The sequence below is a fragment of the Bubalus kerabau genome, chromosome 11 (genome assembly GCF_029407905.1).
Source record: "Bubalus kerabau isolate K-KA32 ecotype Philippines breed swamp buffalo chromosome 11, PCC_UOA_SB_1v2, whole genome shotgun sequence".
Taxonomy (NCBI): domain Eukaryota; kingdom Metazoa; phylum Chordata; class Mammalia; order Artiodactyla; family Bovidae; genus Bubalus; species Bubalus kerabau.
Window position 1 is genome coordinate 69,062,957 of NC_073634.1, and position 14,693 is coordinate 69,077,649.

At 40.8% G+C, this 14,693-nt stretch overlaps 1 long non-coding RNA gene across 1 annotated transcript in view; it reads right to left on the reverse strand.

Annotated features, from left to right (window-relative positions):
- Positions 1-12,615, reverse strand: part of LOC129623266 (uncharacterized) — a 114,845-nt gene extending 102,230 nt beyond the window's left edge. The window contains exons 1-2 of the long non-coding RNA XR_008700445.1: positions 12,493-12,615; positions 5,787-5,898 (exon numbers count right to left, since the gene is read on the reverse strand). This is a non-coding gene — a long non-coding RNA (uncharacterized LOC129623266). The remainder of the gene's footprint in view (positions 1-5,786; positions 5,899-12,492) is intronic.
- Between the last annotated feature and the right edge of the window lie 2,078 nt (positions 12,616-14,693).

Sequence of the window (14,693 nt, forward strand, 5' to 3'; positions counted from 1 at the left end):
GAGTTGGTGATGGACAGGGAGGCCTGGTGTGCTGCGATTCATGGGGTCGCAAAGAGTCGGACACGACTGAGCGACTGATCTGATGTGATCTGATCTAGCATCCAGGGCCAATTTCCCCACGTTTTTAGATTGCTGTGTATCCCATAGCAAATTGATGAACCTCTCCGAGACCCATCTGTAATTCAGATAAACCAGTTCATGTCCTTGTCTACAAACTCTGGATGCTGGGAGGCTCTGAAAGTATGAAGAAAGGGTATTAATGCCTTTGGGATCAGCTGGGAGTATGCAGACTTGCCCAGAAAGTGCCTCGCACAGGCTTGCTCAGGAACTCCTACTGTGGCCCACAGACAGTTGCCCAGTTGGTGTAGTTAGTGTATTTTTCTTCCTTCCTTCTCAGTAAATGAATGCAGTTGCAGATCTTAGGCTAAAATATGCCCTTGTAAGTGGGAGTGGCCAATGATATGCAATGGACACTGTTTTCCAGAAAACCTCCTTGAGGGAAGGACACACAACTGGCATCTCCTCCTTCTGCTGTTCACTCCCTACCTAGGCCATGGAAGTAATGATGATGGAAATCCAGCAGCCATATTGGACCATGAGGCAGCCCTGCAGATGAAAGCCATATGCTAAGGATGGAGGAACAGGAAGATGGAAAGAACCTGGGACCCTGAGGACACCATGGAGTCTCTGTATTAGCCTAGACTGCTTGTCTCTTTATCTATCACACAAGAGAGAAAACTACCCATAACTTACATAAGCTACTGTTATTTCTGATCTATGTTCCTAATAGCCAAACAATTCATTTTTGCATTTTTGTGCATATCCGAAATAGACATATACCCAACTCCTGAAGAACTCTGAAAGAACAGTGTTCCAGATCTGCACTGGAAATGCAAAGAGCTGAGCATTTTCCAACACAAAGTTCTTAATAAACCAGTATGTTTCTCATGTTATTGTTTAGTTGCTAAATTGTGTCTGACTCTTTTGTGACCTCATGGGCTATAGACCACCAGGCTCCTCTGTCCATGGGATTTCCCAGGCAAGAATACTGGAATGAGTTGCCATTTCCTCCCCCAAGGGATCTTCCCAACTCAGGGATCGAACCTGCGTCTCCTGCATAGGCAGGTGGATTCTTTACCACTGAGCCACCAGCGAAGCCCTGCGTTTCTCATAGATGGCTGCAAATGTGCATGTGCCTTCCAAACAGAAGGATTTATTTAACAATTCTCTAGACTTGTCATAAATACGCCAAAGGCACACCTTCCTCAAAATCTCATAGCTTAATTGGCTCCACGTTCTGAAGCTTATAAAGTCTCCAGTCACCAGATCTGCTTTTCATCCTTCACCAGCCTGCATGAAACTCTCTACTAGACACTGCAGCAAGATAAAACATTCTTGAAAACATTAAGGGCTGATGAACTGGTTTGGATTTTCTCCAACCTTCTAGGCTTTCTCTCCTCCTGATAGATCTAAAGCAAAGGCCAGTCACTTTGAAATGAAGGCATTTGATTGGAGGCCACCACACATTGACTTATCTAGCAGAAGGGGCTTGCATTTTTCAAGCCAGAGAAAAGAGCTTCCATACCACTCTACGTCCTCTTGGTGTGGGGCACTGGATCTTGGCAGCCAAATGGAATACACTGCCCCATTTCTCGCTCCCATGGAGAGGCAACAGAGATGGCCTGACTTGAAAAAATAACTATTCATCTCTGGAGAAATATATAAATCCAAAGAAATTCAAATCCTAGTTCGTTTTCTTCACTATATCACACTTTAGGTAACTAGAGAGAGGGATAAAAAAGACAGAATCCATCTGAACTTTAATGAGACATTCAATATAAGTCCATGAACATTTCCATGTTGTCTTAAATTTGCTTATCTTATATTCCTAGTATATCAGCAATATAATCCACGGATATAACATGGATTGACTGACACTCAACAGGTGGAAACTGATTGTGCAACAAGCTTCAGGAAGGCAAACAAGCTGGTCCCCTACATCTGTCCTGGTGTTATTTAAAATCTTTATAAAATGACAAAAGAATAACTTTTTAATGTGGGCAAACGCAATAGCTGAGTTCATATCTAGAAAAGTAGACATAAAATTTAAGATACCTTTATTTGGTTAGAGAATATGGTTCATCTGAACACAGACTGGTAGGTAACAAAGAAAAGTGCAAAGGCGAACAAACACCAAAAAAAAGACACCGTCAGAAAAACACTTGGTTGGAGAAGGAGGAAAAGGAGACATGAGCTGTTCTGAATTTTCCCACAATAATACAAGACTACTAAATTAACTCCCTCAGCTAGCTACTAATTCTTTCCCCAACCAAGGTCACAAGTAAACATTCTGCTTGACATCTAGAGCACACCCTGAAAGCTCTGGTTTCAGAATCTAGGGGGTCAGTGATCCAGAATTCTACTTCCTAGCTCTAGAAGACCGAAAGACAATTAGTGGTTAACAGTCTACCACTAGCAAGAATATCCCAGTCCTGTCTTCTACAGTCTCCAGCCAGGATTCAGCATGGTGTGAATTTGCACAGCAAAGTAGGTTTCTTCATTAAGTAGTTAATTAAACTCCTTTGAAAATGTGATCAACAGAGTTGATATATTCAATCCAAATTAGAGCCTCAACTAATAAAAACAATAGCCTTCAGTTCAAAAGTTCCAAACAAAAAGCTTGCAGTGCCCACCTCACGTACATTTACACACACACACACACACACACACACACACACACACACACACGTATTAATTACCCAACAGCAATGGCACCCCACTCCAATACTCTTGCCTGGAAAATTCCATGGGTGGAGGAGCCTGGTAGGCTGCAGTCCATGGGGTTGCGAAGAGTCAGATACGACTGAGCGACTTCACTGTCACTTTCCACTTTCATGTATTGGAGAAAGAAATGTCAACCCACTCCAGTGTTCTTGCCTGGAGAATCCCAGGGACGGGGGAGCCTGGTGGGCTGCTGTTTATGGGGTCGCACAGAGTCGGACTTGACTGAAGTGACTTAGCAGCAGCAGCAGTCCTAAATTTCCTCAATGAGTTTAAATGTGATGGAGGGTTACTTAGAACCTGAAAATGTGAATATAAGAGAAGCCATATCTCAGTCTAATACATACTGGAAGGCATGGAGAGAGCCTGGGCCACCTCTGCTTCCAGGACTGGATTCACTTCCAGGTTGAGTTAACATCTTGTCCAGTTTTTTATATTCCTATGCTCAGAAATGGAGAAGGCAATGGCACCCCACTCCAGTACTCTTGCCTGGAAAATCCCATGGATGGAGGAGCCTGGTAGGCTGCAGTCCATGGGGTCGTGAAGAGTTGGACAGGACTGAGCGACTTCACTTTCACTTTTCTCTTTCATGCATTGGAGAAGGAAATGGCAACCCACTCCAGTGTTCTTGCCTGGAGAATCCCAGGGACGGGGGAGCCTGGTGGGCTGCCGTCTATGGGGTCGCACAGAGTTGGACACGACTGAAGTGACTTAGTAGCGTGCTCAGAAAATTAGCAGCTCCCTGCCTTTTTCTGGAAACCTCAAAATAGAATTTCCTCTGTATGCATCTTTGTGCTCCTCAGAACATATTAGATTTCCCAAAACTATAATAATATACTCAGAAATGGCAGAAATATTTCAGAAGATGAATTTTGTAGCACTTGATTTTCAGCCCTCCCCACACACAAACATACCATGTCTTTGTACATTGTATTGAAATAGGCTTTTTAATACCATTTTGTTCTAGATTACAAAAAAAACATAAAATACTTGAGAATTATTTATAAAAACCACCAAAGACTACATATATATGCATATATATATATATATAGGCACACACACATATATATATCCATAAAGATTATGCATATGTTTTTCCAACTTATTTGTCTTTTAACTTTTCTCACAGTTTTTGTCTATAGAAGTGTTGCAAGGCTTTTATACCCAAATCTATCCTTTTATCTTTTTTAAAAATTATTTTTATAAAGTTTTTCTCTGCCTCATATCATCATTTATTATATTCACCATCTTTCTCTCACATTACATTTATTGGTGTGCCTTGAGCCTACACATTTAATCCACCTGAAATTTATTTTGCCATAATGAGAGGAAAGGCCCTTCTGATTCATTCTAAATGGTTATCCATGAGCCCATCTGACCCCACTGATAGACATGCATTCACTATTCATATAGGACTATATTGGGGGCTTTAATTTTAGCATAATGATTAAGGGCTTGGGTTTTGGAGTCAGACACACCTGATTTGAATTCACCCTAAGCCCTCAGGCCAATTCTCCAACCTTTTTAAGCTCCAGTTTTCTCAATTGCAAAGCACCTTGCACATATTAAGTGCTCAATTAATACTAGGCAGTAACAACATTTTCAACAAGATCTCAGAATGACCACCCAAATTCTATATCTGCATCTGATTTGTTGTCATCACAACACTGAAGAATAGTTTAGACAATTTTCCTAGTAGCCTGAAGCAGCCTTCCTTGCTTCAACCACACCATGGAGAGCCCAGTGACAGTTCAAGGGAAGGCAGAGTCACTGCTTTTGTCCGCAAAGCTCCTGGTCCTGCCTATCAGAATAAGCCACCGTAGGCCAACAGCAGGGCAAGAGGGATCTGCAACCATAGGGCAACACTACTGTCTTCCCCACCTGCAGAACACAGGCTCAGCTCCAGCTCCTCTTCTCCCTACCTTGGAGCAGACCACTCACTTCATTCCATGGCTTAAAGGATTTATTTTTCCTTAAGGAACAACTCATGTCATTGCATTTGGAAAGCTAGATAGTTTAGAACCCAGGAGAAAAGGAAGGTGGGGGAGAGAACACCAGGGTAAGACAGGGAGTTTTCAATGGTTATGCAATCAATTCAGCCAACTGCCCTAATCTCAAATGATTTCTAAAGACTAAAAAACCTACCTGGCTATACAGATCCAAGCAGTTAAATGTAAAGCATAAATCAGCTCTTGGTTATGACATTCCCCACCTCTCTTTTACATCATTACATTCACTCTGGTATTTCCTTAGCATGGAAGTGGGAAACGGCTTGACGTACGGTAGAAAGAACTCAGTATTTGGAGTTAGACATAACTGAGTTTGAAGAATCCCAATATCAACACTCATCGGCTGAGTGATTTTGGGCAACAGAATGAGTTTGCCCATCTATAAAAGATGGAGATAAAGCTCTAACCTCACAGAGTTTTGGGGAGAATTAAATCCCCTGACATAAAGATGCTCATGAATGGTGGGAATTGTTAGAGATAACCATTGGCATTTCTGTACATATTCTCTGAGTTAAGGTCCTAGGGAGCTAAAAAGGAGATTGGTCCAATCATCTGCTCTTCATTCCACAAATGAGGAGTTGGGACCTACCAAAGAAGTCAAAATATATTTCTAAGCCATACCATAGCTATCAAACCCCATCACCTGTCTTCTAATCTAGTTCAGTTCAGCATGATTTTAGTACCTACTACATGCCGTATGTGGAGGATAAAGTGAAGAATAAGACAGCTTCTGTCCTAGTGCACCTCAACTTCCAGCCTCCCCGGGGTACACACTCTCCCCCATTAGATCGTAAACTCCTCAGCTAGGAAGAGTATGTCTGCCACCACCTTCTAGAACCCCCCAGGAGCCAAAGTCTTATATGGTGCCTACAAGAGGCTCCCAACACATTTTGGAAAGAAGAACTGAGATACATCTTTATTGTGTCATGTCAGGTCTGCTCCGGATAGAGAACATCATTTTCCCAAGTAACCCAGGGTTCACAGTATGTGACTTACCTGTCTCTAGAGTCCCATCGCCTCCTCAGTCCCAGTCCAGCCACACAGGAGTAATAGTAAAAGAATCAGACTCTGTGGCTTCCAGGCCTCACATCACACCATCTCTTCTAACCTTAGAAAAATACAGCCAAGAGTGTAGAACAGCAGTCTGCTCTCTGAGTAACAGGCAAGAGCCTCCTGAATGCATCCCTGCTCTGGGTACCAGTGGCATGAAGGCATCATAATGAAGTGCTTGACTTCATTATCCTTTCTTTCTGAGCCTTCCCTGCTTCATCACTTTTATTCATCAGCCTTAGATTGCATTCATAGACCTTGGCTTTCAGTGTTTCTTATGTCTACCAAACTCTCGATTAATGCTGCAAAGAATTCCTTAGAAGCCAGGTCTTCCTGGCCAAGTACCCTGGGGTCCAAGTGGCTCCTTCATTTTGGCAGATGGTGCCCATACTTCCTGAGTCCTCCAGTCAGCATCAAGGAGACTACAAACCACTTCCAAATTGCTTACTCCCTCTGTGCATATTCCCATCTTCTTCCTCTGGCTCAAGTTGAGAGAGCCGGGGAGTGAGGTCTCTCTGCCTCTGAAGAGGGTCTATCTCTGCCCATAGCCATAATTTGATGCCTCTCTCTGGGATACATAGAGGGAGTTATTGAGCCAAGAGTTTATTATCAAGCTTAGCATGAATATACAGTGAGGAGAGCTGAGTGCAAAACCAAATGTTCCAAGTGCTCCTAATTCCATGTGTTTTGAAGTGCCTGGAGCAGGAATTTTATGGAAAAGGGAGAAAGACTCTTCCCTGGTGGTAAATTAAGGATACATCTCTTTAGCTTTGGATCACAATCAGGCCCTTACAGTCAACTAATCCCATTCTCTCTTTATTTTCTCATTGTATTCTTACAAACAAGGCTGAGCCTCATTTTCATTGCCTAGGACGACTTGCTACAAAGCTTCTCTGTTCTGAGGCTCCCTCTCAAACATGTCTTCACTTCCAAGGGTAATGAACTCCTTGATAATAAACGCCTTGCTTTAACGCACGCTCTCTTTGGTTTCCAGGAACTGCCTTATAATTACACAGCTCTGGATTGCATGTCAGAGGTTTGCTTCTCCTTTAATATTTTATGAAGAAATTCAGATTTTGACAGTAAAAATATTTAACCCAGAGGACCTGAAACCCAGACGATTATTTTGTAAAGTAGCCATCTAGCTGCACACTTGTGCACGGCGGGCTCTCCCCAATGCGTACTCACTCTCTTTGATACTCTCTGAACAGACCCAACCACATGCTGTCCAGATGGAAACCTGGCTGTATCATTACATTATATTGAAATAACCCAATACCACCTGTTTCTGTTGGGGCTTCTGCCAACATTTTCCCATAAAACATTTATTTTGCTAATATTTTAGTTGGTCACCACAGAAGGACACTTGAAGTTAAAGATTTACCATGTGTTGCAGCCACTCGGAGCCAGAAGAGGCAAAAAAATAAAAAGCCCTTTGAAACCAGGCAGCAGGGTTCAAGAAGAACAAATGTCTATGTATTGTTTCCAAAGGTGGATGCCTCACCTGGCATGATGTCATCACGGGCATGGGGATTGCTGAACAAGGTTTTCTTGGCAATCTTCACAGAATGAATTATTCTAGTGTCTCTGGTGCTCATCCTTGGATCGTAAAAATATTTTCAGCTCTGTTAGGAGGCTTTCCTGCTCCTTGGCAAATTTTCCTTCTCCAAAAACATTGCATTTGTAATAAGTTCACAGAGATAGGAAATTGATTCACTTGACTTATAGGAACAAAAGGGCTTCCCTGATCGCTCAGCTGTTAAAGAATCTGCCTGCAGTGCAGGAGACCCTGGTTTGATTCCTGGGCCCGGAAGATCTGCTGGAGAAGGGATAGGCTACCCATTCCAGTATTCTTGGGCTTCCCTGGTGGCTCAGCTGGTAAAGAATACACATGCAGTGCGGGAGACCTGAGTTGGGAAGATCCCATGGAGAAGGGAAAGGCTACCCACTCCAGTATTATGGCTGGGAGAAATCCATAGACTATATAGTCCCTGGTGTCACAAAGAGTCAGACATGACTGAGCAATTTTCACTTTTACTTTTTCCTAGGAACAAAGGTATTTATTATTTTTATTTCGTCAACAAGAACAGGATGCAAAGTGGTGTTACCTATTAAGATCTGGCAGTGAACCTGAGGTTAAAGTCATTAGATGCCCTTGGGAGCAGAGGCAATGAACTTTGGAACTGAGCACCTGGTTGGAATCCTTTGGTCAGGAGACACAAAGTAACCTCAACAAAGTTTTCATTGTTTTGCTTCTCTTTTTCTGTCCCCCACAGCTGCATATTTACTTGTCAAAAATTGAAGAATTAACGCTTAACTAGCTCAAAGATTGGGAGGCCATTGGAATGATTTGCCAACATTGTCATTTGGAAATGCTTGCACCCAGTTGCACCTTCAGAGGAAATTAATTATCTGCCTCCTGTGTTGCTGCAGCTGAACCCAGCTTCCCTGGTGTTTTAGCATTACTGTCTTCATTTTCTCCTATATGCTGAACCCCTTCTCCAAAATGAACCTGAGAGAACTAAGGAAACACATACAGAGATGCATGGAGTTTGGCAGCCTATGCTTGACTTCTCCAATCTTTTGACTGTCATGGTGCCTGGAATCTCCATGAGACTTCCCAGAATTCTAACTCATTGCTAAGTGGTTCTCTTTTCCATTGTTGTAATTGGTGATCTAATTACAAAGGTTAACTGCATGGCCTTTCCACCCCTTTCCCTTGGCTAATTAACAGACAAGGTCATCTCCCGTCTTCCTTCTAGACTGACTGATCACTTAAAATCAGAGGAAGGAAAAAGGAATGATGTTAGCCTGGAGTCCCGTTCATACAACGTGTCCATTTTTCAGCACAAGGAAATTTTTTACACCTAAATGAACATTTTGCAGTGCAAAAGTAATTTATATGTTAGATATTTGTTTTAAAAGTCAACTTGTAACCTATAATGACTCTAGATATAGATTAAGAATCACAAGTAAAGCAATGTACGTCTCTTGACAGCTCCCGTTCATGTTCACATAGCCTCCCTGAAGACAGATAATCATATAATTAAGCAATCCATTTTTCAGCATATATGTGCTGTACAAAAGAGTGTTACAATGAATCCTGGTGTGTGCTTTGGTTCAAAGTAGGAAATACTGAATAATCACCTTTTTTATGAAAGCACTTGACCTTTAAATTGATATTTCCTCCCAACAGATTAAAATTATTGTTCAAAGAGGTGTTGAATGCAGCACAGATAACCCAAAGGTGGCCCATCTGTTACTGACTGTTACAGTTTATGTCCAACTGACAGTAGCAGCTGACTGCCTTAGAAAAGGTAGAAAGAGCCACTTTGGCTTTCTGTCGATATCAGATTTGATTTGATTTTTTTCCCTTTTCTAAGAATATGAATTTAAATTCTTAAGACTGATATGAATTCACAAATAACACTTGTGAATTTGCATCTTTCTGCTTAAAGAGAACTTCAACATTCTGGATGGCATGAAGCAGGATGAGTAGTAACTCAGTAACATTGAGCCCACTCCCCAAAAATAAAAGTTTGCCTTGAGTAGAGTTGCCAGATATACAACAAAAATACAAGATGCTCATCTAAATTTTAATTTCAGAAGTAGGTATGTCCCATACCACAAATTATTCTTTGTCAACCTGAAATGTAAATGTACCTGAGCATCCTGTATTTTATCTGGCAGTTCTACACCTGAACACGCAGTCTCAGATTCTGATTTGCCCTAGTTTTCTCTTTTTCACATTTTATACAGAGAAAAACATCAAATATGGGCAGCTACAGCAACCAACATCCACAGGTTGCTGATGGCTGAAAACTAGGAGTGCTATGAAGTCAATATCCATCATCCATTCCGTTGTTTTTTAGTTACTGATTGGACTGTTTCCCTTCATGTGATTAAATAGCTCTCTTAATCATTGCCTCAATTCCTGGAATCCTTTATCAAGAGCAAGGACAACTCTGTTCTGTCTGAACAAGGAAAAATGTGAAACTGATGCTAATATTTAAAAGCTTTTTGTTTCCCTTCTAGCATCTATCATGGCGTGCACATTGAATGGATTTATTATAAGAAAAGCTCAAGGAGACGCGGTGGTTTCAGACACAGTCAAATCTGCTCTTTTTGAGCCCTGGAAATATGCCCTTCCCTTCCCAGAAGTGTCCCCTCTCCTGGCATGCTAAGCTCAGATATAAACCAGGGAAAAGGAGCTGCCATGGAGGGTAGAGAGCCTTGAGGCTGGAGGCTGCGCAGGGAAGATATCCCACAGTGGGGCCACCAGGACAGAACAGCACCCTGATTCTGAAACAGCAAAAACTCCTCCTTCACCACTGGTCACCTTGCCTTTTCAAGACTAGGGAAGAAAGTCTTTCTGGATCTCCCCTTCCTTTGCTCCATAGAGGGCCACCATTGACTTAATCTGAAATGACATCTTATCAGAGGAAACCAAGGAATCCCCGTTAAGCCAGGAAACCAATAGGAAGGGCTGAAGACATGACTCCTTTCTTTATTGAACTATTACATTGATAAGAATCTATCATAATCTGAAACATTTCCATGACACATTTCCAACGTTTTGTGTTCTTCTGTATGTTCAGATTTAGAAAAGTACTTTCACTTACTTCATGTTCTATCTCAGTGATTTATGACTCCAAAATAAACTTTAAGATCACTTGGCGTGTACGCTAAGTCACTTGAATCATGTCTGCCTCTTTGCGACCCTATGGACTGTAGCCCACCAGGGTCCTCTGTCCATGGGATTCTCCAGGCAAGAGTACTACAGTGGGTTGACTTTTCTCCTCCAGGGGATCTTGCAGACCCAGGGATCAAACCCGCATCTCTTATGTCTAACCTGCATTGGCAGATGGGTTCTTTACCACTAGAACTTTCAGTTACTTTTGTAAAATTCATGTTTTGATTTCAGAAACTCCAGACCAGCAATGGTGGCTTGAAGCCAGAAAGACTAGGCACTAACATATTTTGAATATGATGTCACAGATAGCTTCCAGGAAATGATTATCACTGGACAGATAAAAGGAAAACATCTTAAAAGAGGATATAAACTTCTTAACATACTCTAGAGGCATCATGGTGAAAAGTTCTGTGCATCAGAGAAAGAAAACTCAGTAATGTGTATAAGGAGTGGCTTGCATGTGTGTGAGGTTAGAGAAAAAGCCACACCTGGAAATGTATTGGTTCCATCTATGAGTGCTAGTCTACTAATCCTGAAATAGAACAAGTATCATTTTTGTTTCTTCAGTGTGATACTATCAATTAACACACATTTAGACATTGCTAGATGTCAAGCACTTCACATATGTTAATCTTATTTAATCCCCTCTGTCACCCTGTGAAGCCAAGGAGACACAGAGAGCTTAAGCAAAGAATGGTTAAATCACTATGCTGGTCTCGGGTGTGGGCAAGACCGAGATGAAATCAGACAGCCTGACCCCAGAGGTCCCATTCTGAACCCCATCCTGGATCTGGCAATGGTTGTCTCTCCCAAAAACTGACATGGTTCAAAATCTGAATTCTCCATCAGACTGTTTTCCAACCAGACCCATGAACTGTAATTGGATTACGCAGTTGGAATCTGAGAAACAGGAAAGTGCAAATGGTCGAAATAATGAGCACTCATTAAACTCCTCAGAAAGAACAACATAGTCTTTCAAGGCAATTCCTATAAGCAAGTTTTGTTTGAAGACAAGAACTAAAAGGTAAGGCAGAGCATCAGGAACATGATCTTTGCCTTTAGAGTTTAGCTGTTTTCCCCCAGCCCCTGCTCCTTCACTTGTTCTCCCACAGAAAATATGGAGGTACTCACTTATTAAAAATCAACTTGCACCCCAGTCCACCCCAGAGTAAAATCAAATGGCTCCCATGGGAGTAAGAGGAAAATGGAGTCATTTCCGTGAAAAATTCCCAAGAGTGCTCTTTTGCTTTTAAGAGCAATGAAATCTCTTTATGCTGGTAATTTATTATTTCCACCGGTTATTCAAATATTTGTCTACATGTTGAAAAATTAGTCCTTATTCAAACAAGTTTCTGCTTTTAGAGCAAAAGCATGCTAAATATTCAATGAAACTGGAACTCTAACAAAAGGATCCACAGAGAGCAAAATTAAAGACACATGCTTTCTTTCACCTTAGATATGCAAACTAAAAAAAAAATTGTAATAATAAAAAATAAAAATGTGTGCCTCTCTCCAACAGACATTGGGCTTTACAGCCTGGACTAGAAGCCTAACTTCAAGGAAGGAGGTTGATCTCATCCAAACATCACTTGCCGTACCATCGCCCTGAGCTTCTGCACTAAGTGGGTCCAATGGTTTCTAAAAATGGTGGTCCAGGCTGGTCTTTGTTTTGTCCCTTGTATTCTCAGCCTTAGACAATAACAGTATGAAGATAGAAACTTTATTAAACGTAGATTGTGGCTAGTGTTATCCAAAAGGAGAAAAGTTACTGTTCATCAGTTGTCATGTTACAGATATTTTCTATCACTACAGTTACAGCTGTCATGTTTATGTGGATAATTTCCTCCTTTCCATCCAAGTCATAGGTGTGCCATTAGATGGGATGAGACGAGATACAGAGGGGACAGTAGGGTCCATAGGAGAAGGAAAGGACTATTTACTGGATGCTTCCTGACTTACCGTAGGGAACCAAGTGAAGGCAGGAGACTCAGGTATTACACCCAGTAGTATAGCATTTTCCCTTCTATTAATAGAACTTCTGTGCTCTTGGTAAAAGCAGATGGAGCCATGGCTGAGTAGCTTTTCTTTCTGGAAAACAAAGTTAGTGATGTTTAAAAAAAAATTACCTCTTGCTAAATTAATATTTCTATACTGTACCCAGCAAGCAGTCCTTCTGTATGGAAAATTGCATAGAAAGAAGAAGAGCTATATGACTTCTTAAAAAATGAGGGAAGATGAGAGAAAATGGGAAAATACTCAAAGAACTAAACTGTGTAAATAAATACAACAATTCATCCTAACAGCCTCTGAACCCTCACTTATACCATAGCTGATGTCTAGAAGCCAAAGTTCCCACTCAGTCAGCATTAGCCTCAAACACATCATCATCTAGGGGATTATTTTTCCTTGTTGTTTGTTTATCCTCAATTGCCCTCAGTATTCAGCACACAGGAAGTGCCCAATAATTACTTTTTGAATAAACAGAAAATGACCTCATAGAGCACGTAGCATAGACATGGGATTCTTTTTAGTAATTATCAGATTTTTGGATTTGCTGAAGTTATTAAAAAAAAAAAAATCTTGTTTGGGTCAGCAAGTTCAGTAAATTGGCCCCATAAAAGAAATTTGAGGAGAGCCTTTTCCATTGACCTTTTCGTCACATTAAAAATGTCTCTGAATCTGACGGTAGGTATCAAGAGATTTGGAAAAGGTCATGCCTCCTGCCCGAGTAGCTTAACTTCCAGTTATCTACCCCAAGGAAGTAATAAGAGGTATGAATAAAGATTTATGTGTGGAGATGTTCATTAGCACTATTTAGAATATCTATGGACATACCCGTCCAGCCACAGGGTCAAGTTTCAGTTAATCTGGGATCAGGGTACAGTCATGAAGTGGCATGTCCGTGACCATTAAATGTAATGTTTTGTAAAGATTTGCCAATGACATGGAAGCAGGACACAATGCAACTGATACAATATGATTCCAAATCTTTTGGAAAGAGAGAACTCCAGGAAGAGAGAGACACCTAAAGAGAAAATCAGAAGTCAGTATTTCATTATATGAAAAGGGGTTACTCCTTACTTATGAGGTTATTTTTTTTTCTTTCATCTTTTTTGTATTTCCTAGTTATTAAGTATACCTGAATTGTTTTTAAGTTAGAAAAAAGTGGGAGTTTTTTTAAATCTTAGAGTTGCTAACTGTTTAAACTATGTTAGAAAAATCTAATTATAAGGAAAACAATATATTCTAAATTCCAGTAGTTTCATTTATAGTGATTAAAACTAAGGTTCCAACACACCAGCTATCACAGGATCTCTACAGTTTTGCTATGTTTCCTTCAAAACATTTATACATTCACCCAAATATCCAAACAATTATGATCTATATATAAACAGAACTTAGTAATTACATGGACTTACTCGGGAAGGAAAGGTGGCAAGGGGAAGTCAGGAGAGTCCAATCCGAGTCATAGTTTCCCATTGATTTACGGGGCAAGTCCCTTCACCCTTTCAGGCTTCCTTTGTGTCATTTGAGAGTATTTAACTAGGTGACTTCCAAGCTCCACTCTCTCTGACGTCCATGAAATAATTAGCTCTTTCACTGCCCTGTCTATGCTGTTCTAGGTGGTCACCACTGAATGAATTGCATTTAAAACATGGCAGACTCAACCAATCCTGAGTGTAAGGATGACTGTCCAGTAACCCAAAAAGACAAAAGTGGCCAACCACACACACTTTGGCTGTTCAACAGTCTTCCTCCTACCTCATCCCTGCCTCTGAACCTGAATAACACAATCCGCTTAGAGTTCTGTTCTTCCCACAGGTGTGATTTGTAATGGACTGTATTACAAATAAAAAGTATTTTTATTTATAATAAAAGTATTCACTTTTCCTTATAAAAATATTAATACTTTTACTTATAAAAGTATTCACTTTTATCATACGGGAAACCCAATATGTCCTTAATAACAAAGACTCTCAGGCTTTTCTGGGACACGGTTGCCTTTGAGAAGCTATGAAAAACACTGACCTTTCCTCAGAAAAGTATTCTTTCATGTCAAATTTTTGCTGATCACTTTATGGAGTTAGATAACCTAAAGTTCTTAGTGGTCCTTGTAAACAAGATTAAAAATCTCTGGTGAAGAAAATATTGACCTATTC